The sequence below is a fragment of the Octopus bimaculoides genome, chromosome 4, assembly GCF_046866305.1.
Source record: "Octopus bimaculoides isolate indiv1 chromosome 4, ASM4686630v1, whole genome shotgun sequence".
NCBI lineage: Eukaryota > Metazoa > Mollusca > Cephalopoda > Octopoda > Octopodidae > Octopus > Octopus bimaculoides.
This window is the reverse complement of record NC_142931.1, coordinates 82469515-82496105: the sequence shown is the minus strand read 5'-3', so window position 1 is coordinate 82496105 and position 26591 is coordinate 82469515. Positions and strand designations below refer to the sequence as shown.

At 38.2% G+C, this 26591-nt stretch overlaps 1 long non-coding RNA gene and 1 other non-coding gene across 2 annotated transcripts; both read right to left on the bottom strand.

Annotated features, from left to right (window-relative positions):
• Nucleotides 1-523: 523 nt before the first annotated feature.
• LOC106879917 (uncharacterized) lies at nucleotides 524-24028 on the bottom strand. Its single transcript, XR_001410681.2, has 3 exons — nucleotides 23969-24028; nucleotides 7126-7320; nucleotides 524-706 (listed from the first exon to the last, which is right to left on the bottom strand). It is a non-coding gene; the product is annotated as an uncharacterized LOC106879917 (long non-coding RNA).
• On the bottom strand, nucleotides 10333-10439 carry LOC128247720 (U6 spliceosomal RNA). The gene has a single exon (XR_008264085.1). It is a non-coding gene; the product is annotated as a U6 spliceosomal RNA (small nuclear RNA).
• Nucleotides 24029-26591: the final 2563 nt, after the last annotated feature.

Below are 26591 nucleotides of genomic sequence, written 5' to 3'. Positions count from 1 at the left end.
ATATATATATATATATATATATATATATATATATATATACATATATATATTCTTTTTTTTACTTGATTTAGTCATTTTGGGGCTGGGGCACCACCTTGAAAAGTTTAGTCAAATAAATCGATCCCGGTACTTATCTTAAAGCCTGCCCGACATTTGTCAAATAGTAACAATGGGCTTCCATAGTTTCCAGCTACAAGATTTATTCAAATTGGTTGGCTAAGATGCCTCGAAGTGGAACTAAACACAGGACACGTGGTTGCATACAGAGCTTCTTAACCACACAGCCATGTCTGCACGTATAAAACATTACATACATATAATGTATATATTTATATAATTTAATGTAAACACACACACACACACACACATACACACACACACGCACACACACACATAACCAGATACACAAACATATATAATGAACTTGTATACATTCCTATTACCTTTCGTTCATATCATTCACACATATTAATATATAAATACAAAACATATATCATGATTTATGTATTATTTATATGTTGCACTGAAGCCGCATCAATTTGTTAAACATCCGCTAACATAGTGTGAAGCTCCGGTAGCGTTGGGCGTTCGTTTGTCACAAGTCAGCCTGCCTATCAAGCCTCAACAGTTTTTTAATATTTCTTTTAATTGAAGTTGTTTTTCTTGACGTGTTTCTTTTTTGTGCCAAGCTTCATACTTATGTACACTGAATAAAAAACAAAATCAAAGTCGAAAATAATTTACAGTTGAGTGGAATGCTCTTTTTTTATGCTATAAATATCACATTTGTAAACTTATATAAAACAAATAGAGTAATTTTGTTTTTTAATCACATAGTATATCAATACTTTTTATTGTTGTAATCAAACATACAGAATGCTGTGCGTCAGTAAATAAATAAATAAATAAAAAACAATGCAATCCGCCTACAGAAAGAAAGCTGGTTAAATAAATACCAGTTCTGAAACAATAATCTTCACACAAGAGTTGATTGTGATGTAGTTATATGATAAACATTCTCTGCGGGTACGAGGTGGCCTATTGCTGGAAAATTCCTTTGCATACAAGTGTTCAATTAAAGAATTGCGAATTTTCCTGAAAGATATTTCGAAACGTTTGTTATAATCTCTGCTTTTGCTTTTCTAGAGATGCTATCTGAAGGAGTGCCTATTCCAGTCCAGCCGATTGGTCCAGTCCAGCCGACTCATCCAGTCCAGTAGACTGATCAAGTCTATCTTTTTACTTTTCATCCTCCAGCACTTGCAAATTCTACTCCATTTCCTCCGAGATCACCTTCTAAAAACTTTCTGTCTAGAACTACTTACTTTCTAGAATTCTCTCTCCGTCCTCAATTTTTCGGTCCACGTCTAATGCCAAATATTTAACTTAAACACCAACTGCATCTATCTCACCAATAGGATAATGGAATGTGGGTACTGTTATGTTTCCCTCGGGTGACTCGTAGAGATAACATAACGAGTTATACAATTTAATTATTACATTTAATGTTCAATTACATACAAAGAACGCACTCACCCAATGTTCGTTATGAATAAACAAAAGTCATGTCCGCCATATATATATCAATGACATTTTACTACGACAGTCCCACAAGACAACAACAATGAAACAATGAACTCAGACGAACCACATGACACACGGAACGTCAGACGAATTACGTATCTAACAGTCCATATAACACCTCCCCATTGAAATTGATGCTACACAAGAAGTATCAACAGCAAAGTCTCTCTTGGGTTTTACGGGTTCTCTTGGACCGTCTTGGGTTGTCTGGTCCATACTCTGGAACGGGTAACATGGTCTTGGGTCTGGTTTGTCTTTGTGTTAGTGGCACAGTTTCCGAGATCTCCGTCGGGTGATCTGTTGCAAATTCAAATACAGTGTTTTCTGCATCACCAGGTTCATTGTCTTCCTCAGTTGTGTACCGCGGTCGCAGCTGTTCCCAGTGTCGTCTCCACATCGGGCCATGAGGTATGACCTTCACGTTAAAGCAGCGAGTACCCAATGACTTCTTAATGATTGCTGGTACCCATCGGGGATCTTTGTCTCGGCGAGGTCCATAGTATAGTGCATACACAGGATCTCCGGCCTTGTACTGCCTGGTAACTTTAGCGACATCAGCCGAGCTTGGAGTCACCTGAGACTTATGTGCTTCCTTAGACTGTTTGCCTTGAGCAATATGTGCTGGCGATGGCAGCAGAGAATCAATCCTTGTTCGTATCTGCCGGTGATTCAAAAGTTCACTCGGAGAGAATCCACAGGATGTTGGTGTTCTACGGTACTGCATCAAGAATTCTTGAAGTGCTCGTGTTGGCGGAAGAGAAGACTTCCTCAGAGCTTGTTTGAAGGTCTGCACCAAACGTTCCGCTGCTCCGTTGGTAGCTGGGTGGTAAGGTGCCCCTGTCAGGTGTGTGATCCCGCGTTCTTTGCACCAGCTCTGGAACTCCTCAGACGTAAAAGTTGGTGCATTATCGGTGACCAGTGTGTGAGGAAATCCGAAGTGCGCAAAGTCTTCCTCAAGCAGATTCAAAGTGGCTTTGGAGGACGTGGAGGAAGTGGGATGAATGCATGGGTACTTGGAATAAGCATCTGTGATCACCAGCCAATCTCTACCCATAAAATTTATTGCATGGTCCAGATGTAAGCGGCTCCACGGCTTTTCTGGTAACATCCATGGGTGAACTGGAGGCTTAGATGGCTGCCTTTGATGTTCGTTACATGAATCACATCGTCGACTGGCTATCTCTATAGCAGCATCGATACCAGGCCAATATACAGCAGTTCTTGCTAGCTGTTTCATGCGTTCCATGCCAAAGTGTCCGAGATGCAGAAGATTGAGGATCTTTGGCTGCAAGCTATGTGGAATCACAACTCTAGATCCATGTATAAGGCATCCATGACAGATACTAAGTGAGTTTGATAACTTACGGAACTTGTTGACTTCGTCATTGATCTCCATGTTCTTTGGTGGCCAGCCTTCACGGACGTAGCGCATCACTGTAGATATCACTGGATCTTTCCCTGACTCTTGACGGAGGAGATTAGCATCCACAGGTTGGACTTGAATACTAAGAGCTTTGATGGCACACACCATGTCTATGTCTTCACCATTTTCCTTTCTGTCAAAGTCGTTGTCATCACCGAATGGCAAGCGACTGAGCGCATCAGCATTGCCATGATCTGCTGATTTCCGATATTCAATGGTGTAGTCAAACTGGTTCAGCCACAGGGCCCATCGTGCTAGTCTGTTAGCAGCGAGAAGTGGCGTCCCTTTCCTCGGACTGAATAGTGATGTCAGTGGCTTGTGGTCAGTCACGAGTACGAATTTACGACCGTACAAATATTGGTAAAACTTCTGTAGTTACGCTGTGCAGAAGTGAGAGTCTTGGACATATTGGATATTGGGCGCTCGCTTCCATCAGGATAGCGGTGAAACAGGACTGCTCCAATACCAACGTTTGATGCGTCACAAGCCAGTCCCAAAGTTTTGTTTGGATCGAAGTGTATCAGAACTTGACTTGATGAAAGTACATTTTTCAAGTGATCAAAAGCTGACTGTTCCTCATCTCCCCACTTCCAAATAGTTGACTTTTTTGTAAGGCAATAGAGTGGCTCTGCTATACTGGCTAGGTTTGGGATAAACTTTCCATAAAACTGAACTGAACCTAGGAAAGATTTCAAGCTTGATTCGTTCGTTGGAGATGGCATCTTTAAGACTGCTTCGACTTTGGATCCCTTAGTGATCCCTTCAGCCGACAAAATGTGTCCAAGGTATTCTACACTGGGTAGTGCAAACTGGCACTTTTCACGGCGACATCTGAGTCCATTGTCGCTTAGACGTGTGAGCAGACACTTTAGGTTGTTTAAGTGACTGTTTGCATCTTTCCCACTGACGAGCATGTCATCCTGGAAGACGGCCACTCCAGGTAGATCATGGGTCAGGTTTTCCATGATCTCCTGAAAGTAACCAGGTGCTGACTTGATTCCGAAAGGGAGTCGTTGTTGCAGGAGTACTCCACGGTGAGTGCTGAGTGCGAGTCTGCGTTGACTTTCTGGAGCCAGCTTGATCTGATTATAGGCATCAGCAAGGTCTATCTTTGTATATCCGAATCCACCTCCGAGTTTCTGCATCAGTTCAGCAGGGAGTGGCATTGGATGACGGTGATCAGCAAGTTGGTCATTAATTCCCACAGAGTAGTCACCACAAATCCGTAGTTTGGGCTTCAGGTTGCTTGAAGCGTGTGCTTTACGAATCGGTACCACTGGCGTTCCGTATTCATTGAATTGGACTGGCTTCCAGATTCCCTTGGCGATGCCTTCTTCGTAACCTTTGGCCAGGTCATCACGAAGAGCAAATGGGACCGGACGTGCCTTGTGAAAGACTGGTGTTGCGTCCGATTTGAACTTCACTTCCAGTTCAAAGTTCTTGAGACATCCCAATTCTTGCTTGAAAAGATCTGGAAATTCATCACACATGTTGTGACAATCTTGCTGCAGGGAAACATAGGGCTCGCTTGAGGTCTTTGGATACATCCCTTCTGCACCTTCCCTCTTAGCTTGGCTGTCTATGCTTTTCAAACCTAGAGCAGTGTCTACGGAAATTCCCAGAGTCTGGATAGCATTCCGACCCAGCAAATTAAGATCAGAGATCTTGGTGACTATGTAAGGTATAAGATCCTGCTTACCAGTTGTTGGATCCTTGGTTTGGCCCATGAAAGTTCCTAGAACAGGCAGGTTGTGCTTGCTGGCAGATTCATAGCGATGCTTGACATCTTGCAGCTTTGGTCTTCCAAGTTGTTTCCAGACTGACAAGGAAACAAAATTGCCTGTAGTAGCAGTGTCCAATTCCATTGTGAACAGTCTGTTCTGGATTGTTACTGGCACAATTAAACTGTGAGTGTCTCGGGAAACTTCACCTAGGATCGCCTTGACTAGCTCAGCTTTTGTGATTCTTTTCACGGGAGTTTGTGAATGGCCATTGCGTTGCTGATGTTGTTTTTTCCTACACACCGCTTGCAAATGACCCTTTTTATCACAAAAATGACATTTGGTTTCCCTGAAAGGACAGTCTGTTGCTTTGTGGGCCTTTCCACATCGGTAGCATTTCTCCTGGTTTGTGGAATAAGACTGCTGATGTTTCTTTTGAGGACTCTTATTCCTGTTCTGCTGGACCTTGTACACCTGCTTGGTTTTGGAACCGTATACAGTTTGTTTTGCAACCTTTGCTGCGTCTTCAGTCTCAATGGCAACCTGGACAGCACGGGCAAAATCTAGTTCTGAGTCTTTTATCTTAAAAAGCGCCTTCAGAACCGCTTCATTGTTAACCGAACATATGAATCTCTGTCTCAGAGCTTCATCCTGTGGGTTGGTGATCGCTGGAAAATCACAGGTAGCTGCATCCTGGCGTATACGTGCTGCCAGCTCCTGGAGAGTTTCGCCTGGCTTCCGCTGCATATCACTCCAAAACTTGAAACGCTCTCTCACAATGAAAAGTTTAGGGTCGAACTGTTCCTTCATGAAGTCAACGATTTCGTCCATTATCAAGTTGTTGATATCTTTAGGCGGATTTTGTTGGGTAGCCAGATTAGCAAGTTGTTTGTAAACGGTAGCAGTGTGATTGGTCAGGAACACTTGTGCCATGCGTTTTTCAGGTACAGCATTAGCAGCCACAAACGTACGGAATCTTGACCAGTAATCAGGCCATAGTTCTGTCGCTGAATCAAATGCAGTAAATGGTGGAATCGACACTGTTGTTGAAGCAGCTGAAAAATAGCCACTAGAATCGCCTTCAACTTGTCGAGCACCAAACAGTTTTAACAGAGCGTCCATATCTCTCTGATGTTGTTGCATTTGCTTGTCCATTTGTTCCCTAAACAATTTAATAAGTTCTACTGTCTGTTTTTCAGCCATTGTTATTACGATGAATAATTTTACGGTAAAGTAAGCATGTATCCTATCGGTCCTATCGGCGACGCCAATAAACTTTGTTATGTTTCCCTCGGGTGACTCGTAGAGATAACATAACGAGTTATACAATTTAATTATTACATTTATTGTTCAATTACATACAAAGAACGCACTCACCCAATGTTCGTTATGAATAAACAAAAGTCATGTCCGCCATATATATATCAATGACATTTTACTACGACAGTCCCACAAGACAACAACAATGAAACAATGAACTCAGACGAACCACATGACACACGGAACGTCAGACGAATTACATATCTAACAGTCCATATAACAGGTACGGGGTTGGGTAACTAATTTTTCAAACGAAATATTCATCCTACACCGCATGAGCTGATAGTTTGTTACACTTTCCTCACAACATAACTGACCTGCCAATTCTACGATTAATGGATAGAATAACACAAAGTACAACAACAGCAACGGCTGCAGTTGTCGTTGCTTTTGCTATTGCTGCTGCAGCTATTTTTATTGTTCTTTTGACCAGAAACACTCTGGTCAAACAAAATTATCCAATATGTCCGTTGTGTTCTTTTTACGTCAGTACAGTTAAATTTGCAAGTGATTTGGCCGCTGTTTGTAGTGAGCCGAGGCTCAATAATAGTATTAATAATTTTCATCCTGACAGCAATGTTTTAATATATATGGTGAAGCGATGAACTAAATGCATTATGGTATTTACTAATCTTAGTTTTTACTACATTTCTTTCCAGAAAGCTCACACCTAAATGTAGTCAATTCACGATTTCTACCTGCACCATTCATGAAACAATTGCAATAATATATTGATCTTCATAGTCGAGTCATTGGTAGTTATCAATATTATAGCTAATATAAAATTGAAGAACTAGGCATTACTTGTGAAAAGCTATGTTATTGTTGCTTCTTTTTAATATTCTTTCTAATATTGAGACAACTCCAACAATTTTTGGAGAAAGGGGTCAGTCGATTACATTGATCCCAGTACTAGACTAGTACTTTATTTTATCGACTCCAAAAGGCTGAACTGTTAAGTTGAACTCAGAATTTGAATTCAGGATATAAAGAGTCAGAAGAAATGCCGCTAAACATTTGTCCAACGCGTTAACAATTCTACGCATAGATACATAACTAATACAAATATATACTTACACAACATCTTCCATTTCGAAGGATCCATTTACAAACTAATCTCTGGACTGTCGTTGGGATCAAGTTTGTCAGGCCTACTAACCATCACATACACAGACCGGTTAGAATGAAAGGCACTCAACAGCTGTCACACCTGTGCCTTTTTCGCCTGATATGTCGACGACATTCTCATATTAACATCGTCTCACGAGGATACTGTTAAATATACAATATATTCACAAATATTAATGGACATATAAAATTTAAAGTGGAGTACACCGATAACACCGGTTCCTTATCGCCGTTTGATTTTGAATGTAGCTGAAATATTGAAGGCGCCACACGACGTTGGCTAACCTGTGAAGAATGCCTTCACAATTGTGATTAAACCGATTCTGCTGCTTCCACACCAAGGCGACCTGGCTACTGATTGTCCCAAAATGTAACGTTTGTACAGACGGAAAATAAATATTGTTATTTGTTTAGATATTCTTGTTCCGCTATTTTCCTTCCGAGTTTATGTAAGGAATTGTGAGGCACCCATCCAGTGCCGACCTCACTTTCTACACATATATATAGCTAACTAGCTAGATAGATAATCGAGATGATAGATAGATAAATATTTATATACATATATAGACATAAATATATGTTGCGTAATATATATTAAACTATAAATACATATAGTATTATATATGTGTGTGTGTATATGTGTTGTGTATGCATGTGTGTGTATAACTATATATATATATATATATATATATATATATATATATATATATATATATATATATATATATATATATATATATATATATATATATACATATATAAACCATATACGCATCTTTGAGCTGGTTCTGATTTTATCAGATTTAACTTCATTTTATAGTTCCACATAAATCTATTTTATTCAAGTGAGATATATTTAGCTAAAACACCTTGTAACAGTTAATTTAACGCCTCAGTGCTCCAGAAAGCTCACACCTTATATAAATACTGTCATATTTCCATTGAAAGCTAGTGTGTGACGTGATCTAACATCTTTATCAAATAGAACCCAATTTCAATTATAAATAGCGTAACTACTTAGCACCATAAGTTAAATTTATTGTGAATATGAGCTTCTATACAGTAATATGCGTATCGAAACTAAAATTAAACTCTAAACATATTTTGTTGATATAGTGATAGACAGTCGACTCACCCAAGGGTAGACTAGCGACAAGCAACCCTATTGTATTTTCGTTTTCATTCATTTTAAATACGAGACGTCGGCAACGGCAAATCACACTGTTGCAACGTGAGTTACTACATAATGGAACTTGAAAACCAGAGGACAGTGAGTGATATTTACATTTGATCAATTCGTCATAGTGTTCACTTATCGATTTGGTTGAGTTAACGATTCGTATCGTGTTACTGACGCGACATTATTTCGTTTTGAATATCGCTGCCCTCTCATCTGGAGTCTATACCTAGAAGTAAACAAGCAAGCAATTGAACGAAATCGTTTGAACTGGTATCAGTATGAGCCAAATCTAAGGTGGCAAGCTGTCGACATCATTAGCAGGCTGGGAAAAATACTTAGCGGTATTTCGTCCGTATTTGCGTTCTGAGCTCAAATTCCGCCTAAGTCGACTTTGCCTGTCATCCTTTCGACGTCGATAAAATAAGTACCGGTTAATCCCTGGGGTCGATGTAATCGACTCACCCCTTCCCCCGAAATTGCTGCCCTTGTGCCAAAATTTGAAATGAACATAAGCCAAATCTCTCTCTTAAATAAATTACACTGCCGTCTTAAATGAGCCAAGGAGTCTGTAGATAAAAATAGTTTTAGATATCCTGAAGAAGAGGATCGCAACTGGAGTTACTTAAAAAATGGCAGGACACGTTTGTTAATCTAGTTTTAGGGATACAAAACCACAGGATGAGATAGAACGCATTTCATCAAATGTTTTCTCAGGCAGTTTTGACGTAGGGGTTAAATAAGTACATCATCGTCATCATCATCATCATCATCATCATCATCAACAACACCAACAACCACAACAACAACAACAACAAAAACAATAACAACAACATCCAAGCAGTAAATAAGCATATGGAATGTGAAGTATAACCACTCTAATTAGGGAAATTATGAAAGCTCATGGCCTAGTTGTTAGGGTGTTCAGCTTACAGTCATGGTGCCGAAGGTTCAATTCTTAGACTGGGAACTGGTGTAGACATCTGTCACTCTTGTCGTCACATTTTGGAGGCCAGTCTGCTGGGTCAAGAATGAGAGATGGAGGAGGTATCTATGTCTGCTCGCGACCCACAGGCACCAAAAGTAATGAAAACATGGTACTTGCTATCAAGCTATACAAGCTCTGCAGTGATGCCCAAATTTAATATTCATGCTAACTTTGAATAATTGATTAGTGCTTTGTGAATTTACTTTGTTGAATTTAAACCTGCATAGGCGTAGGCGTGGCTTTGTGATAAGAAGCTTGTTTCTCAACCACATGGCTCCGGGTTCAATTCCATTGCGTGAAACCTTGGGCAAGTGTCTTCTACTATAGCCTCGGGCTGACCAGTCTTGTGAGTTGATTTGGTAGACGGAAACTGAAAGAAGCCTGGCGTATACACATACACATGCGTATATATGCGTGTGTGTGTGTGTGTGTCTTTGTATCTGTGTTTGTCCCCCATCATCGCTTGACAACCAATGTTGATATGTTGGTATTTTTACGTCCTCGTAACCTAGCAGTTCGGCAAAAGAGACCGATAAAATAAGTACTACACTTACAAAGAATAAACCTTGACGCCGATTTCTTTGACTAAGACCCTTCAAGGCTGTGCTCCAGCATGGACACAGTCAAATGACTGAAACAAGAAAAAGAATGAAAGAATAAAATCTGTTGTAGGACGTGCCAGCAAAAAGAACCTCCTTTTCCGCTAGAAATAAAAGCCAAATTTCCATCGAATTGTAGGTATTTGATAATTTTATAAAAAACATTGATATTTCTGCTCTATGAAAGCTGACCTAGAGTTAAACAACATCAGCACCAAAAACAAATGACTATAGAGTGATATTCCAAAGAGGAGACGGAGATATTTCTCAACTTCATAAGCTCTCTATGGTTTAAGCACGGCGTAAGATGCATCTCCAATCTAGGAGGCACTCAGTATTCTTTTATTCTTTTATATTTGTCAGCCCTAAGGCTGTGACTATGCTGTAGCACCGCTGATGTGGATCGCTTCACGAATTTGCATGTCATTCTTGCGCAGGAGCCATGCTAATTTTCTCTGTACCGTTCCAATTTTAGAATACGTGCAGTCGAAATATTGATTATAAAAGTTATAAAAGTGCCTGGGACAGACAACTGTGCCAAAGAATGGACAGTTTTTATACTTATCTTGATGAAACTCTCTAATGAGGGAAGACTACATCAAAATCCTCAACATGAGATTATCTTCTTAGGAGCATACATACTCAGTTAAAAGGCTCATAGGTATACATAAATATGTATTTGTGTATATGTGTGATGTATGTTTGTGTGTTGTAGGTTTGTGTGTGTAAATATATATATATATATATATATATATATATGCTTGTATGTATGAGTGTGTGTGCATCATCTATCTATCTATCTATCTATCTATCTATCTATCTATCTATCAATCTCTTTCTCTCCCTCTCTCTCTCTCTCTCTCTCTCTCTGTATATATATATATATATATATATATATATGTATATTTATGTATGTGCATACATGTTTATATAAACAATACAAATATATATTTACATTACCTTTCTCTCGCTCTTCTCTCTCTGTCTCTCTCTACCTCCTTATCTTACACACACACACACACACACACACACACACACACACACACACACACACACACACACACACACACACGTTATGTACATGTATATTGTCAATTTTCATCAGGCAGTCGTGTTGGCGCCAGGGAGCAGCCCAGAGTTCATAACATATACAAAAGACCACACGTAAATGGTGTCGGGTGAGTTACGAAGGGCAGGAGAAAGAAAAGAAGTAGAAGGATCCGGTAAAAACACAGTGAGTTTAAGGTCTTTACGTAGCGAGACTAGGGCGAAGGGCGAGGAGCGAGGAACGATTAGCAAGACTTAGAGAAGCGGTGTAAAGCGAGTGAGATGCAGAGTAGAATGTGTGTGAAAGCAATCATTAATAACGCGCGTGTGTGTGTCTATCTATCTATCTATCTATCTATCTATCTATCTATTTATCTATCTATTTATCTATCTATCTATCTACCTATCTATCTATCTATCTATCTATCTATCTATCTGAGAAAGAAAGAGAGAGAGAGAGAGAGAGAGAGAGAAAGAGAGAGAGAGAGAGAGAGAGAGAGAGAGTAAGGGTAAGGTATTGTAAATGTAAGCGGAAATGACTGTTAACCCTTTAGCATTCAGATTACTCCATCAAACCATCAAATGTATTGGTTATTTGTTTACATCATTTTGAATTAATCATGCATTATATCATGGCTTTGAGTTCAATAATGTGATTGTTTATTTCTAGAATAATATTCTAGGGTAGCTGTGAAAACTTGGATCCGGTCAGTTTGAACATACAACAGATAGAATATTTGGGCCGGGGGGAGGGTAGTCGATTAGATCGACCCCAGGACGTGACTGGTACTTCATTTATCTACCCCGAAAGGATGAAAGGCAAAGTCGACCTCGGCGGAATTTAAAGATCTGCCATCTCAATTCTGTCTGACAAATCAATACCCCACCTCAACTCTTTTGGTCGATTCGGAGAATCGTTAGAGCATCAGACTTGCGTTTGCGGGTATTTAATCGCAACTTTAGGTTCAGAGTTCAAATCCCATAAAGATCAATTTAGTGCTTCATCCTTTCTGGGCAAATAAATTAAAATACCAATCATATTGCATAACATGTTCATGAACGTTTTACATTTTATCAAATATTTCAAAAGCAAAAGATCTTCACAGAACATTCAGAATTATAATGAGGCCTAGAAGATGGTAAACATAGGCGTGAAGGTTTCTTTGGTTGGTTTCTTACATATGTACTTGATTCGAAAATAATCATTGATATCTGCAAGTGGGAAACAGGCGGTGGATCTGTAGAATCCGTGGAATAGCAGACTATGTATGCCTTGCAGTATTTATTCATGGAGATGTATTTGTATAGCAAGTGTTTTGATCTGAGATTTTGTTCTAAAACTAAAGCGAATGCAGCATAGAAAACATAAGTTAGCCATTCAGAAACACACAAAGGCTGGCAACTTCATTTAAACATTTATTTGTTATACAGTGTCAAAATTTTCGTTGCTCGAAACTGCAACCTGTTCAATGACAAAAAATTTTGCTGTTTAGTGAAATTTCTGATTTCATAGCTCACAGAATGGACCGGAACAAGATACAAAAAGTTGCTTCAAGATAAACACCTGGAAGCACTTGGATGACTAGAGATATCTGGCATAGAACAGCTGAAAGTGGGCTGAGAAAAATGGATTCGATATAGGGTAAGGCACAGGAGGTTACTAAAAAGCAATCTGAATATATCAAATAGTTGAAGATCATATTTTCCATTTAGGAAAAAGTGATTAAATAACAAACAAACAAATAAATAAATAATGTTCTGATTTCGAATTCCTTTACAGTCAACTGTGGTTTTCAACGTTCTGGGCTTGATAGAATGAGTGTCTGTTAAAAACTCCGGTCGATTTGATCGAATGTACTGATCCTCCTCCTAAATGTGAAGTTTTGTATATTTTACTTCCTTTTTTTTTTTTTACTTACTTGTTTCAGTCATTTGACAGCGGCCATGCTGGAGCACCGCCTTTAGTCGAGCAAATCGACCCCAGGACTTATTCTTTGGAAACCTAGTACTTATTCTATCGTCCTCTTTAGCCGAACCGCTAAATTACGGGGACGTAAACACACCAGCATCGGTTGTCAAGCGATGTTGGGGGGGGGGGACAAACACAGACACACAAACATATACACACACATTTATATATATATATATATATATAGTGTAGTATATTGCCACTTAAGTGTGGCTGACCCCTAGGGGTGGATGTTACTGTTGCTTTTAGCCCCAGGAGGACATCTCCTCCAGCTGGCTTATCGACACACGACTGTGTCCTGTTTGCCAAGGGAGTAATCCCTCTCACCACGACCAGCAGCACGTTCGTGCTGCTGGTCGTGGTGAGAGGGATAACTCCCTTGGCAAACAGGACACAGTCGTGTGTCGATAAGCCAGCTGGAGGAGATGTCCTCCTGGGGCTAAAAGCAACAGTAACATCCACCCCTAGGGGTCAGCCACACTTAAGTGGCAATATACTACACTTTATCGTGCAGTTACTGTTAATACTTCATTTAGAGAATTAACATTGCTTATATATATATATATATATATATATATACGACGGGCTTCTTTCAGTTTCCGTCTACCAAATCCACTCACAAGGCTATGGTCGGCCCGAGGCTATAGTAGAAGATACTTGCCCAAGATGCCACGCAGTGGGAATGAACCCGGAACTATGTGGTTGGTAAGCAAGCTTCTTACCACACAGCCACTCCTGCGCCTATTAATATTAAAATTAATATTTCCGTAATTAAGCAATGAATATAGGTTTCAACTTTTGGCTCAAGGCCAGTAATTTCATGGAAGGAGTAAGTCGATTACATTGATGCCAGTACTCAATTGGTACTTATTTTATCGACCCCGAAAAGATGAAAGGCAAAGTTAACCTCGGCAGAATTTGAACTCCTACCAGCTCGCAAAGAATATTAAGAAGAGAGAAAAAGTGAGACAATATGGAATATAAAAAGAGGGAGGCGAAATTTATTTTTAAAAAAAGGTAAAAAGGGAGTCAAAAAGAAGCAGAGCGAGCAAGAGAGGGGGAAAAAAGAGAAAGTGAGTGTGACATGTAACAGTGACATTAAGTATCTAGTTTATTAAAAACTTTCTAGCAATGGTGGCCAATCATATAGGGACATGAAGTGAATAACGGGGAAACTGAAAACGTTCAAAAGACATATTTACCGGAAACATGTGTGCCTTTGCTCACACGCGCCTCTTTCTATGTGTGTGTGTGTGTGTGTGTGTGTGTGTGTGTGTGTGTATGTGCTCGCGGGCTTGTATGTGAGTGTGTGCGTGCATCTGCATGCATTTGTGTATGCGCGTGTATATTTGTGTACATATGATTATGTAATTGTCTAAGTGTTTATATATTTCAATTCACATTAACTTACGTATTCATGAGCAGTTATGTGTGTTTGTGTGGTTTTTTTGTGTGTGTTTGTGTAAGCGTGTGTGTGTGTGTGTGCGCGCGCTCGCGCTCGAGTATCTGATGTTGTTAAATGACAATCATACAAAGAATAACAGTATTAAACTTAAATCCATAGCATGCACATCTGAAGAGTGTGAGGTATCAGTAACTTACAAGCAATTCAGCGTCATGCTTATTGTTTGTTAGTGCGATCGTCACTTTACTACATTATACGATCTCACTGTTTTAGTATAGTTGTATAATCTTTGTCTTGACTAAGAATCATAACCGATCAAGTCTGTATGTATGTATGATGTGTGTGTGTGTGCGTGTATATGTGTGTATGTCTGTGTATGTATGTGTGTGTGTGCGTATCTTAGAAACAGGAAATGAACAAGCAAAGCATATGGCATCACTTTAGAGTATGTAGTTTTATAACTGAAACATAGTGCGGCGTAGTTATAGTAAGTAGGTAAAGTCTCTTACAGCTGTTTCTAGAATAGCTAAGTGTGTGGATCCTATGTTATTGAGTAAAGATTTCCACGCAGGCTATTTCGTCATCGGGGAAACAGAAACAAGGAATATCGTTAATCAAGGAGTATCCCTTTCTTAACCAAGGATATTAGTAGTTACCAGTTCGTCGAGGAGCTAGGGAGCATCCAAAGTAAAACATAATAGTGGTTAGTAATTCCATGATCAAAGAATTAAGGAAATCCTTAGCGAGAGATAATGTCATTTAGCAGTTTCCATTGTTGAAGTATTAAGGAATATCCATGGTAAAAGATGATAGAAGTTACTAGTTCTATATTTGAAAAGAAAGTGAGGTAGAAATGAGTGGAAGGCTTTCGAAGAGTGTATGACAGTAAGAAACTTCAACTATTTTATTAGAAAGTGATGCAGTAAATAATACAGGGCCACTTAATAGCTTCCACAAACGATTTTAAACAGTAAGTGACGAGGCACACACACACACACACACACACACACACACACACACACACACACACAGGTGAGAGAGAAAGAGAAAGAGTGGGAGAACGCGGAAAGAGTGAGGGAGAATTGGAGGAAGAAAGAGAGAGAGACAGAAGGAGAGGGAGAGAGAAAGATGATTGGATTGCTAGATAGATAGATGGATGGGTAGTTAAACGCAGAAAAGATAAGTAGATAGGTTTGAATGGCTCTGTATGTGTGTGTGTGTGTGTGTGTGTGTGTGTGTGTGTGTGTGTGTGTGTGTGTGTGTGTGTGTGTGTGTGTGTGTGTATGTGTGTGTGTGTGTGTGTGTGTGTGTGAGTGTGCGTGAGTAATTGTGTGGAAAGAGGGAGAGAGAGAGAGAGAGAGAGAGAGAGAGAGAGAGAGAGAGAGAGAGAGAGAGAGAGAGAGAGAGAGAGTATAGACGTTCTTCCGGTCATAAATACAGAATAATTGTAACCAGACTTTCCAGCGAGACACTGGGTGATAAAGAAACAATGTATACTTTAATTACAATTGGGGAAATAATTTTTGCAAACATACTCTGTATCAAGTTTCTACCTTCGCTTCTGCTTCAACCTTGTAAAGTATTTTCATGAGTCATACCTCTAAAGTGAAAAAATCAAACAACAAGAAGAAAATGCACCATTTTGAATGAAATTGTTATTCAATCGATATTAGTAGTGATTCAGCTAAATTATAAATTATAAAAGATTTAAAATTTTGCTGTTTTGTCAAACATGCATTTCATAAAAATTAATGAGACTTATTGAGTGCAGCAGGAAATGGAAAACCGAGTTATAAACTCTTTTTTTTTGACAAGATTAGATCTTTACCTTCGTCGAAATGTTCAGTGTTTTTCACTGTCAAACAAGTGCCAGCGACTTCGAAGCGTTAAAATCGGCAATAACTTGTAACTTATTTGTGATTGAGGTAATTAAGGTGACGAGGTGATAGAATCGTTAGCAAGTCGGACAATATACTATACAGTATTTCTATCGGCTCTTTAGGTTTGAGTTCAAATTCTTTGTTTCTCGTTTTTTTTTCTTTTGTCTTTCGTTGGGGTGAGGGTGGGGATAAAATAAGTACCAGTTGAACATTGGGGTCGATGTAATCAACTTCGCCCCTCCCTTAAACTGGTGATCTTGTGTCACAATTTTTAAATCATTTATTATAAGCAGAATCGGAAGAGCACCGAGAAGGATGCCTTGGGACATTTATTTGTGTCACTTTAAGTTCTTCAGTTCAGATCCCATCGAAGTTAATCTTACCTTCGTTCTTTCTTTTAGAGGTCGATAAAATAAGTATCAGTCAAGTATTGGAGTTACTTCCGTCCTGACCTGGTCTTTTGTCTATTTTTGAAATCAATTAATTTACAACCGAATTGCTCCAGGTGTCTTTAAGAACTAGTAGTACGAGTTGAGTGTCATGGCCATAGATACTAATATCTAACCCGAATTGTGAACCTGTCAGTTTGTTATCCGCTATCTTATCAACGTGACCACCTTGCTTATAATACAATACATTTAACATTTGGCATTATTTATCATCATTAAGGTGGTGAGCTGCCAGAATCGTTAACGTATCGGACAAATTTCTTATAGAATTTCTTCCGGCTCTTTACGTTTTGGTTTCAAATTCCACTTTGATCAACTTTGCCTTTCAACCTTTCGCGGTCGATAAGGTAATAGTCATTTACTGGAGTCGATGTAATCGTCTAAACCCCTTCTCACTAAAAGTTGCTGGTCTGGTGGCAGAATTTTAAACTACTTATTTATCATAGTTGAATTAATGCTAGCAAAAATATAGAGAACATTAAAAAAGACCGAAAAAAAATAATAATACGGTGAAAGAAAAACGAAACAATATTAATGTTGATTAATATAATCTTAATAAATTTCATTAAGTAAGGATGACACCTCCAATCATGTTTCGATATCATTATGGCTTCGTCAGTGAAACATGGAATTCACCGGTGAAAGTTTTTTTTTTCTTTTGAACTTGTCAAAATAATTTAAAATAATTACCGTTTGTGGTTGACTAATACTGTGTTGCTTAAACGAGTATAGATTTCTAATTAACTTCTTAAAGTTCTTTACAGTAAATATATTAACACAATTAATAAGCATATCCAACCTAATTTGTGTGTGCTGTTTATAACGCCGTAGACTGCGGTAAACGCCTCGAGAAATTATCTCGCGTAGACTACAAACGCTCGAAAAGCATAGTTAATATCGTTTGACGATATTTCGTCAGCATCATGGATGGCACTGTTAAATCTTGTGATTGCACTCTAAATTGCGGATCTTGGGTAAAAGGCAGTCAATACAAAGGCAGCAACTGTTGCTAATAGCTAATTGATACATCACACTTCAGCTTTTCGTGACATCACTAACTGTTTAGACAGTGTTAAACTATATCTGTTTGACTGATTTTCGATCTGGTATTCGGTGTCTGGCTACCTATTGCTGATGAATCACAAATTACGGTGAAATCTCATGAAACAACAGCGCCATCCACTGGTGCTGACAAAATTTCGTCGACCGATAAAATTTGTGCTTTTTAGTACGTGAGACGATGTCTTGGGACATTTACCGCAGTCTACAGCGTTATAAACAGCACATCCGGGTTAGGTTGCATGTGCTAATATTCGTTATAAAGGCTGCTTCTGTCGCGAATAGCTAATTTCAATATATTACTAACTTCAGTATATTTCTTATGTATCACAGTTATTTATCTCTCATGCTTCTATGAATAACAACTACTGTTTCAGTTACTTGTCTTTGTTTGTTTGTTAGGTTGTGTGTGTGTGTGTGTGTGTGTGTGTGTGTGTGTGTGTGTGTGTGTGTGTGTGTGTGTGCGAGAGAGGGGGAGAGAGAGAAAGAGAGAGAGAGAGAGAGCGTGCGTGCGTGTGCAGAAATAATAAATAATGCTGAAAATGGAGAAGTGCCGCATAAAATAATTCGTGGCGTATAGTTCTGTTTCAGTTCTGCTTTCGTCGTCAATACCAGCAATGTACCACATTAGAGTAAACTGTTTCTTTGCAATTGTCTAGCATTTCTTTTAGTGAAATGTGAGACTGGTGAGTTGGCAGAACATTTCTTGATACCTCATTTGAAATTATATGACTTGATTTATATCATTTGAAGTTCTTTAAGAAAAGTATGATGTCACAACATCTAATTTTCTCATTAGACAATAAACCATTTCGTAAAACGTTCTAAAATACGAAGGGAAGTTTGAGCAAGTCAAATCGTGCTAATGTTTTGTCCCTCAGTTGAAACTATTTCACTTCCCTGACACCGTTAACACTCTTGCGAGAAACATAGACATCATCACTACATTCCATTCTTTTCTTCCTCTAAAATAGAGGACCATGGAGCTGAGGCGAAACCTATTTGTTATGATGAGTAACTGAAAACACGAGCTTTAGATTTGCTGCTGTTATATTCCAGTAAACAACAACATCAACAACATCAACAACAACAACAACAACAACAACAACAACAACAACAACAACAACAACAACAACAACAACAACAACTACTACTACTACTACTACTACTACTACTACTACTACTACTACTACTAGGAGTGATTTATCCTCGAATTATTGGGGATAAATAAACTTATAAAGTATATTTATACACTTTTGCAGGTCGTGAAGAGAGTGAGTAGACAATAACCCACTACGCAACCAACCAACCAACCAACCAACCAACCAGCCAACTAACCAACCAGCCAACTAACCAACCAGCAAATCCACTACTAAACTAATTATGAGAGATTGTGGTTTTGGCTTGTCGGGTGTCTACGTCTTGGTCTGCCGACAGGCGTCACATGTGTCTGCACTCACTACAATGAAATGAAGCGACAACCTGTTTTTAATCGTTTGGCAAAGTCTTCTTTTGAAATATTAAGTAACAACATTTGTTTGTCAAAGCAGTACAAGCAACAAACCGAAAAGAAAACCTCTGAGTGGTAGCTCGTGTTGCTGGAAATTGTAATCGCATCTTCCTCAAATCAAATTCTGTCACCTTCAGAAAAAAAAGCGGGGGGACACATTAGATAATGCACACTGTCAGAAAAAGACGTAATGGTCAAGGTTGGGATAATTTTGATCATAGATCTACTTCATCAGGACTTGCTGAGAGAATTGGTTATAACTGTTTTATTAATCAATGTTTTTAAAATGATTAGCAATTTTAGCTAATGAGCGAGCTTCTATGTAGTTCCTCAATCTTTAACTGACAGCCAGAACGACAACGACTGAAGAGTGGTAACGTTTGAGAACTTAGTTCAGTGTTAACATATTTGCTGAGCGTCAACGATTCGGCATAACACAAGTGTACCCCCTCCCAATCGGATATTGTTTCCTCATAACAAATATATGCTCTAAAACACTTTTTCGGAGGTGTGTGAAGAGTTTCCAATAATTCGCACGAAATGATTTTGTTTCCTCGTAATTTTCAGAAGATTGGTATAATTTAATGAATTTCCTATAAATATCTTTCAGATGGTTCAGATTACAATTATATCAGAATTTTTGTGAGGAAAAATCATTAGTGGGCATGCATACATACATAGTGATACACATCACATAATTCTTTTCAAAATTTCTAGTTTCATTTTGTAGATAATATATGATGTATATCAGTATATATGTGCTCGCGACCTTCATTTTGTTTTGACATTAACTTCCGATATAATCGTATTCTACACTATCTCAAAGGTATTTGTAGATAAACATGTAGATGACCATTTTTCTGAAAGTTATGAGGAAACAAATTCGAAGGCAAGCTGGCAGAAACGTTAGCATGCCGGGCGAAATGCTTAGCGGTATTTCGTCTGCCGCTACGTTCTGAGTTCAAATTCCGCCGAGGTCGACTTTGCCTTTCATCCTTTCGGTGTCGATTAAATAAGTACCAGTTACGTACCGGGGTCGATATAATCGACTTAATCCGTTTGTCTGTCCTTGTTTGTCCCCTCTGTGTGTAGCCCCTTGTGGGTAGTAAAGAAATAATACTTGTGTAGCTTTGCCAAATAAATTATATTTAGTAATGCTAAAGAAATCAATTAGAAATACTGATGTGGTGAGGAACACACAGCAATGCAGATATTATTAACTCAAAGAAAAATATTTTAATCATCTCAGCAAGGCTGTGTGGTGAAGAAGATCTCTTCGCAACGACGTGATTTCAGGTTCAGTCGCACCGCGCTGCACATAGAGCAAATGCTTTCTCGTAATATCCCAGTCAATGGCTCGTATTTGGTAGGCGGAAACTGCATGGAAGCTGGTCACGCACACGCGCACATACACACACAGCGATGCTCCAGCATGACAGCAGCCAAATGGCAGAAACGAATGAAAGAATAAAAGAATATGTGTGTGTGTGTGTGTGTGTGTGTGTGTGTGCGCGCACACACATATATATATGTATGTATATATGTATGGAACTTTGTATTTGTGCTTGTCCCCACATCGCTTGACAACCGGTGCTGGTTTGTTTTCGTTCCAATAACTTACCAGTTCGGTTTAGGACTGCCCAATAGAATAAGTACCAGGCTTAATATAAGTACTGGAGTAGATTTGTTCGACTAAAAGCAATAAACATTAAAAAAATAAACGCGAAAAATTATTGTTGAGTTACAGCTAACATATTCGTTGCAGGGACCATAACAAAATTAACCTTAGAAATATATTTGAGAACGTAATCTACGTATGTAATTCTTCAGAGTTTTCAATTCGGGTTATTTAACTTTTATAGAATTGTAGAGCGAACATTTAAGCACACACGCCTACACGCGCACACGCACACACACACACACACACACACACACACACACACACACACACATCACACATATACAGATCGTTCAGTAGTCTATTTATAAGGTTTCTCTCTCTCTTTCTCTCTCTCTCTTTCACTCTCTCTCTCTCTCTCTCTCTCTCTCTCTCTCTCTCTCTCTATATATATATATATATATATATATATATGTATGTGTGTGTGTGTGTGTGTGTGTGTGTGTGTGTGTATGTGTGTATACACACAAACATACATACATACATACATACATATATATACAAACATATACACGCATACATACGTACATACATATATATAATATATATGTATATATATATATAAATATATATATATATATATATATATATATATATATATATACATATATATATATATATATATATATATATATATATACACACATCACATATATATATATGTATATATGTTGTTGTTGTTGTTGGTGGTGTTGCTTTCTCTTTTTTCACACCTCATCCTGACATTGGAAAAATATCAAATCTTGGCTTTTTGCGCTGATTTCCTAAGAAAGTTTACTTTTCCTGTAATGGTTTGCACGAGTCGACCAGATTAAAAGAGAGTTTAGCTGCCTTGGTGGACTGGAAGTTTTCTCATAGTATATACATTCATTATAGAGCCAATGTTACGAAACCTTCTAATTGTAAACATTTCTTTTTCTTCATTTTTCTTCTATTTTTCCTTTTCTTCTTTCCTTCTTCCTCCTTTTACTTCCTTTTCGTTTTTTAAAAATTTTTTCCTTGTTTCTTTTTCTTTTTTCTTTCTTCTTCTGTTTCTTCTCTTCTCCTTCTCCACTCCTACCTCCTAAACCAGAAAAGGGACCTCCTGTACAGTTGCTCGATCTGCGTAGTAATAGAAGTGAAATTCAAATTCAAATTCCCTCAAATCATATCATACTGTCTTAAAACAGGTAGGTTCCACAGGACAATGGAACCCTGAATATACAAAAAGACGGGGGTGGTCATGGCTGGCACGTCTTTAATCATAAGTTTCAACAACAACTGATTCCAGAGTTGAAATTGATGAGAAAATATTCCACTTCTCGCGGTGTACATTTGTTTATCAGTTCACTGTCTATCAGTCTCTTTCCTTCTCTCTTTCCTTCTCTCTTTCTCTCTCGCTTTCTCGCCACCCCTCTTTCTCTCCCCCTCTCTCTCTCTCTCTACCTGTCTGTCTCACTCTTTATCTATCTCTCTTTATCTTGTTATATATTTCCTTCTTTCACTTTCTCGGTCCTGCTTCTTCTCTCTGCATGCTTACACATGCGTACACACGCGTGTTTGTGTGCGCGTGCAAATAATTCTTGTAGTATCATGTCTTCCAAACAAGGACATATCTTCCAGATTTATTCAAATGATTTTGCCACCAGATTGCCAGCTACAAAAACAAAATAGTCACGATGACTGTTTAGTAAGTAGTTAAACATTTATATATATTAGGGTGCTAAACTTCCATGAAACACAAACTCTGTGATGTGTTTTTACTTTAAAAACATCCAATGTTCTAATTCCCTTGCTAGATGACAGGAACTTGCACTTTGCTCTATTTGCTTTCAAATCCTATTTTTGATACGCTTTGTTCAACTGAATATATTCGATTTGTCATAGTTTTTACAGTTACGTCGTTAGCATATCTAATAACTATGAATTGGTCGTCATCGTCGACAAGTGCTAGACTTCATCCAAATTCAAAGTTTTTTCATAAATTCCAGGAAGATGTTGAAAACTGCAGACAACAGAATGTCGCCTTCTCTTAGACTTTCATTCACTGCAAACCAATCCTTCTGCTGACCCTTAACGATCACGACACACGGTATTGTTATTTAACACTTCTACAATTCTCTTTGGGCGTACACCTTTCATTTTCATTATCTTCAATAAAGACTTCCATAGATGGTATCAAAGTCAACTTTGAACTTGATGAAGTTGAAATGCAAGAGCAGTTGATATTTTTTCCTTAAAAATTTGAAGATAAAAATAGCATCTATTGTACTTTCTTCTAGGTCTAAAAAGCAAATTGACTATCTCCTGTCGCTTCTTCAGCTTTGCTTTTCATTCTGTAGAGGAGAATACTGCTGAATACTTTACCCAGGGAGGAATCAGCCGAGAATTGTCGGGGTTTTGCATAACAAACCTTCTTAAGTATTGATGTTACTAGCATACAAGTCCAGAAGTTTGGTCTCTCCTTTTTCTGCGTCACGGGTCATCAGCACGGCAGTTGCCCCACCCCGTCTCTAGTAGATCAAGGCACTTAGACACACACACACACACACACACACACACAAACACACACACACACACACATACACACACACACACACACACACACACAAAACACACACACGCACATATACATACATAGCAAGTCAGGTTATGTAATCCAAGCGTTTACCTCATGAAGCACTTCTAAAGATAGTGAAAATCGAAATGGGGAAGCTTCCTTACAAAACTACAGCGCCAACAATTTGAAAATCCACAAATTTCTGAAGAGTATATATAATGAAAAACATCGAAGAATAGTAACAACATGAGGCAAGATTGGTTAAAATGTGAGTTGATGAAACAATTGTAGACAATGTATGAAAAGGAATATCATTAACTTTTACTTGAATGGTTTTTACTGTATGTATGTATGTATGTATGTATGTATGTATGTACGCATGTGTGTGTGCATGTATGTGTGTGTCTGTAGTCAGTGTGTGTGCATACGAAAAAGAGGGAGAGCAAGAGGAAGAGAAAAGTAAGAGAAAGCAAGAGAAAGAGAAAGACTCACATCTCCTTATTCACAACAGGAAAATATGTTCTTTTCCAGAGAGCTATTGACCGTTCTTCGTTGTAATCAATGTATTAAGAAATGTAATACGTCATAATGTCATATTTTTTCAGAAAAGTCAACATCACTTTCCATCAGTTTCTCTCTATCTTTTTCTCCTTTTCGCTCTTTTTTCTCACTTTTTCTTTTTCTCTTTCTTTTTCTTTACGTATGTATGTATGTATGTATGTATGTATGTATGTATGTTCTCATTCTCTTTGAGTAAATTTTGACCTACTTGATAGCCAGGTTTTAACCATCATCCTTTAAGTTTTAAGAAGACCATGTAGATTTTGTACGTATGTATGCATGCGTGTATGCATGTATGTATGTGTGTATATGTTCTCTTTCTTTAATTTAGAGTAAATTTTGACTTACTTGGTAGCAAGGTTTTAAAGAAAAAAAAGCATCTTGTTTTAGCCATCATCCTTTAAATCTTAAGTTCTTGCAGATTTTGTACGTACGTGTGTAAGTAAGTATGTATGTATGTATGTATGTATGTATGTATGTATGCATGTATGTATGTATGTATTTATTTATGTATGTGATGTATTATCTATGCATCTATTGGGCTCCATTTTTTTTTGTGTTTTGTAACCATCTACCCACCATAATAATGCCTGTCCGTCAATCTAAAGAGTTACCTCACATTTCACTCCTACCTACACATACCCTGCTCCTGCTTCTCCTCGATTTCGTTTCTGATCCCTAACCACTGTTTCCTTCGCTAGTCTCACAGTCTCCACATTTATGCTTACTCAGAATTAAATTACAAGATGGAATGAGAAAAATGCATTGCGATATAATAAGTCTCTTTTCACAATAACTGTTTATGTTTCGTTGGAGATAACTATGCTTCAGCTTCCACTTAAATAAGCAACTATATTTTTTTGTAGTTACCTTAATTTACTTGAAACAATTTGTATGGTAGCTTCAACATTTGTTTTCTTAGTCTGATGTATTTAAAGGATTATATCTAAACTTGCTTTAGACAAATCCTAATTGCTTTGAATATTATTATTATTATTATTATTATTATTATTATTATTATTATTATTATTATTATTATTATTATTATTTTGTAATATTTCCAGAAATATCACAACATTCTTCTGTTGAATACAGTTCGGTGAGCTAATTCAACAACGCTAAGATATGTAACTCCGCAACAGATACCTCAAAACAGTACATATAAGCAAGGAAGAGAGATTAAGAATGAAAACAGGAGAGTTGCTATTGGTCACTGTTGTTGTTGCTGCTTCTGTTTAGTTTCAGGTATGCTCTGTTCAAGTGGGCCTATGATCAAAGGAATTTCAATCGGGACAATCCCGTCTTTTTCCTATGTGTAGGAAACCCGGAATACGCTATATCTCATGTCCATTTTCAAGACGATCGAGTGTGATTTCAGGAAGGTTAAATTTCATTTCCTTCTTAGCGGATCAAACGACCACATAGAAATTCAGTGCTTTTGTTGCTGTTGTTGTTTAGTTCCACCTTAACCCTGTTCAAGCAGACTCACGATCAAGGACATTCCGGGACTGATTGCTCTATCATTTTATGTGCAAGGAGCCCAGGACATTATCCAACGTGTCTTACACACGTGTGTGTGTGTGTGTGTGTGTGTGTGTGTGTGCAGAAATACACACACACACACACACACACATATATATATATATATATATAAACATGCATACATACCTACACATTTTGGCTGCAATTCAATTTCGAGTAATGCCATTGCTTGATTTTTCTCTTCATCATGAGCAGTACGGATGTGACTTTTCAGCCCTGCTAAGGACTTTTGTTTTGTATAGACGTGGCGGGCGCCTCTGCAGTAGGTGTTACAATATTGTTTTAGGGAACCTTCATATGACGTTTCAATCTGCCTTAGGAACAACAGACAAATGGAAGTTGTTAACTATAGCAACTTCCCCATGTCTGTTGCTTCTAAGATATTTCTAAGGCCATTTTCACTTAAACAGACACGGCTATACTCGTTACCTATTGAAATGGGTTGTGAGCCAGCATACTCAGGCATATTCAAACATATCTCTTGAGCTTTTCATGATACGATTTCGTTCGAATTTCCTCCTCCCATCATGCACTGCTTTCCTCCACGATAAATGATTTAGAACGACGTTTTCTCAACCGTTTTCTAAAATTCTTACCTTCTTCAATGTATTCATGATGCAGTCCTTGTACTCTACTTTCAGTTTGTGCGATGGTCTCTTACCCTAGGCTAACTCACCATTATGGAAATTGCTTTCAGATCTGATTATCTTCCATCCTGACCACATGACCATTCCACCGTAATCGATGCCGAAGTATTAGAGACTTTGTACAGGCAGACCGACTACATTCGAAGACTTCAACGTCACTTATATACTTTTGCCATCGCATTATGTCCAGAGCCACGAATTTTGTGCCAAGAAAGGGTTTACCTGGTGTATGAGTGAACATTACTTTTGTCTTCTTTAAGCTCATTGCGAGGCCAAATGTAATACATGCATACATACAAAAATACATACATACGTACATACACACACATATATATATGTATCTTTATGTATACTCTTTTTACTTT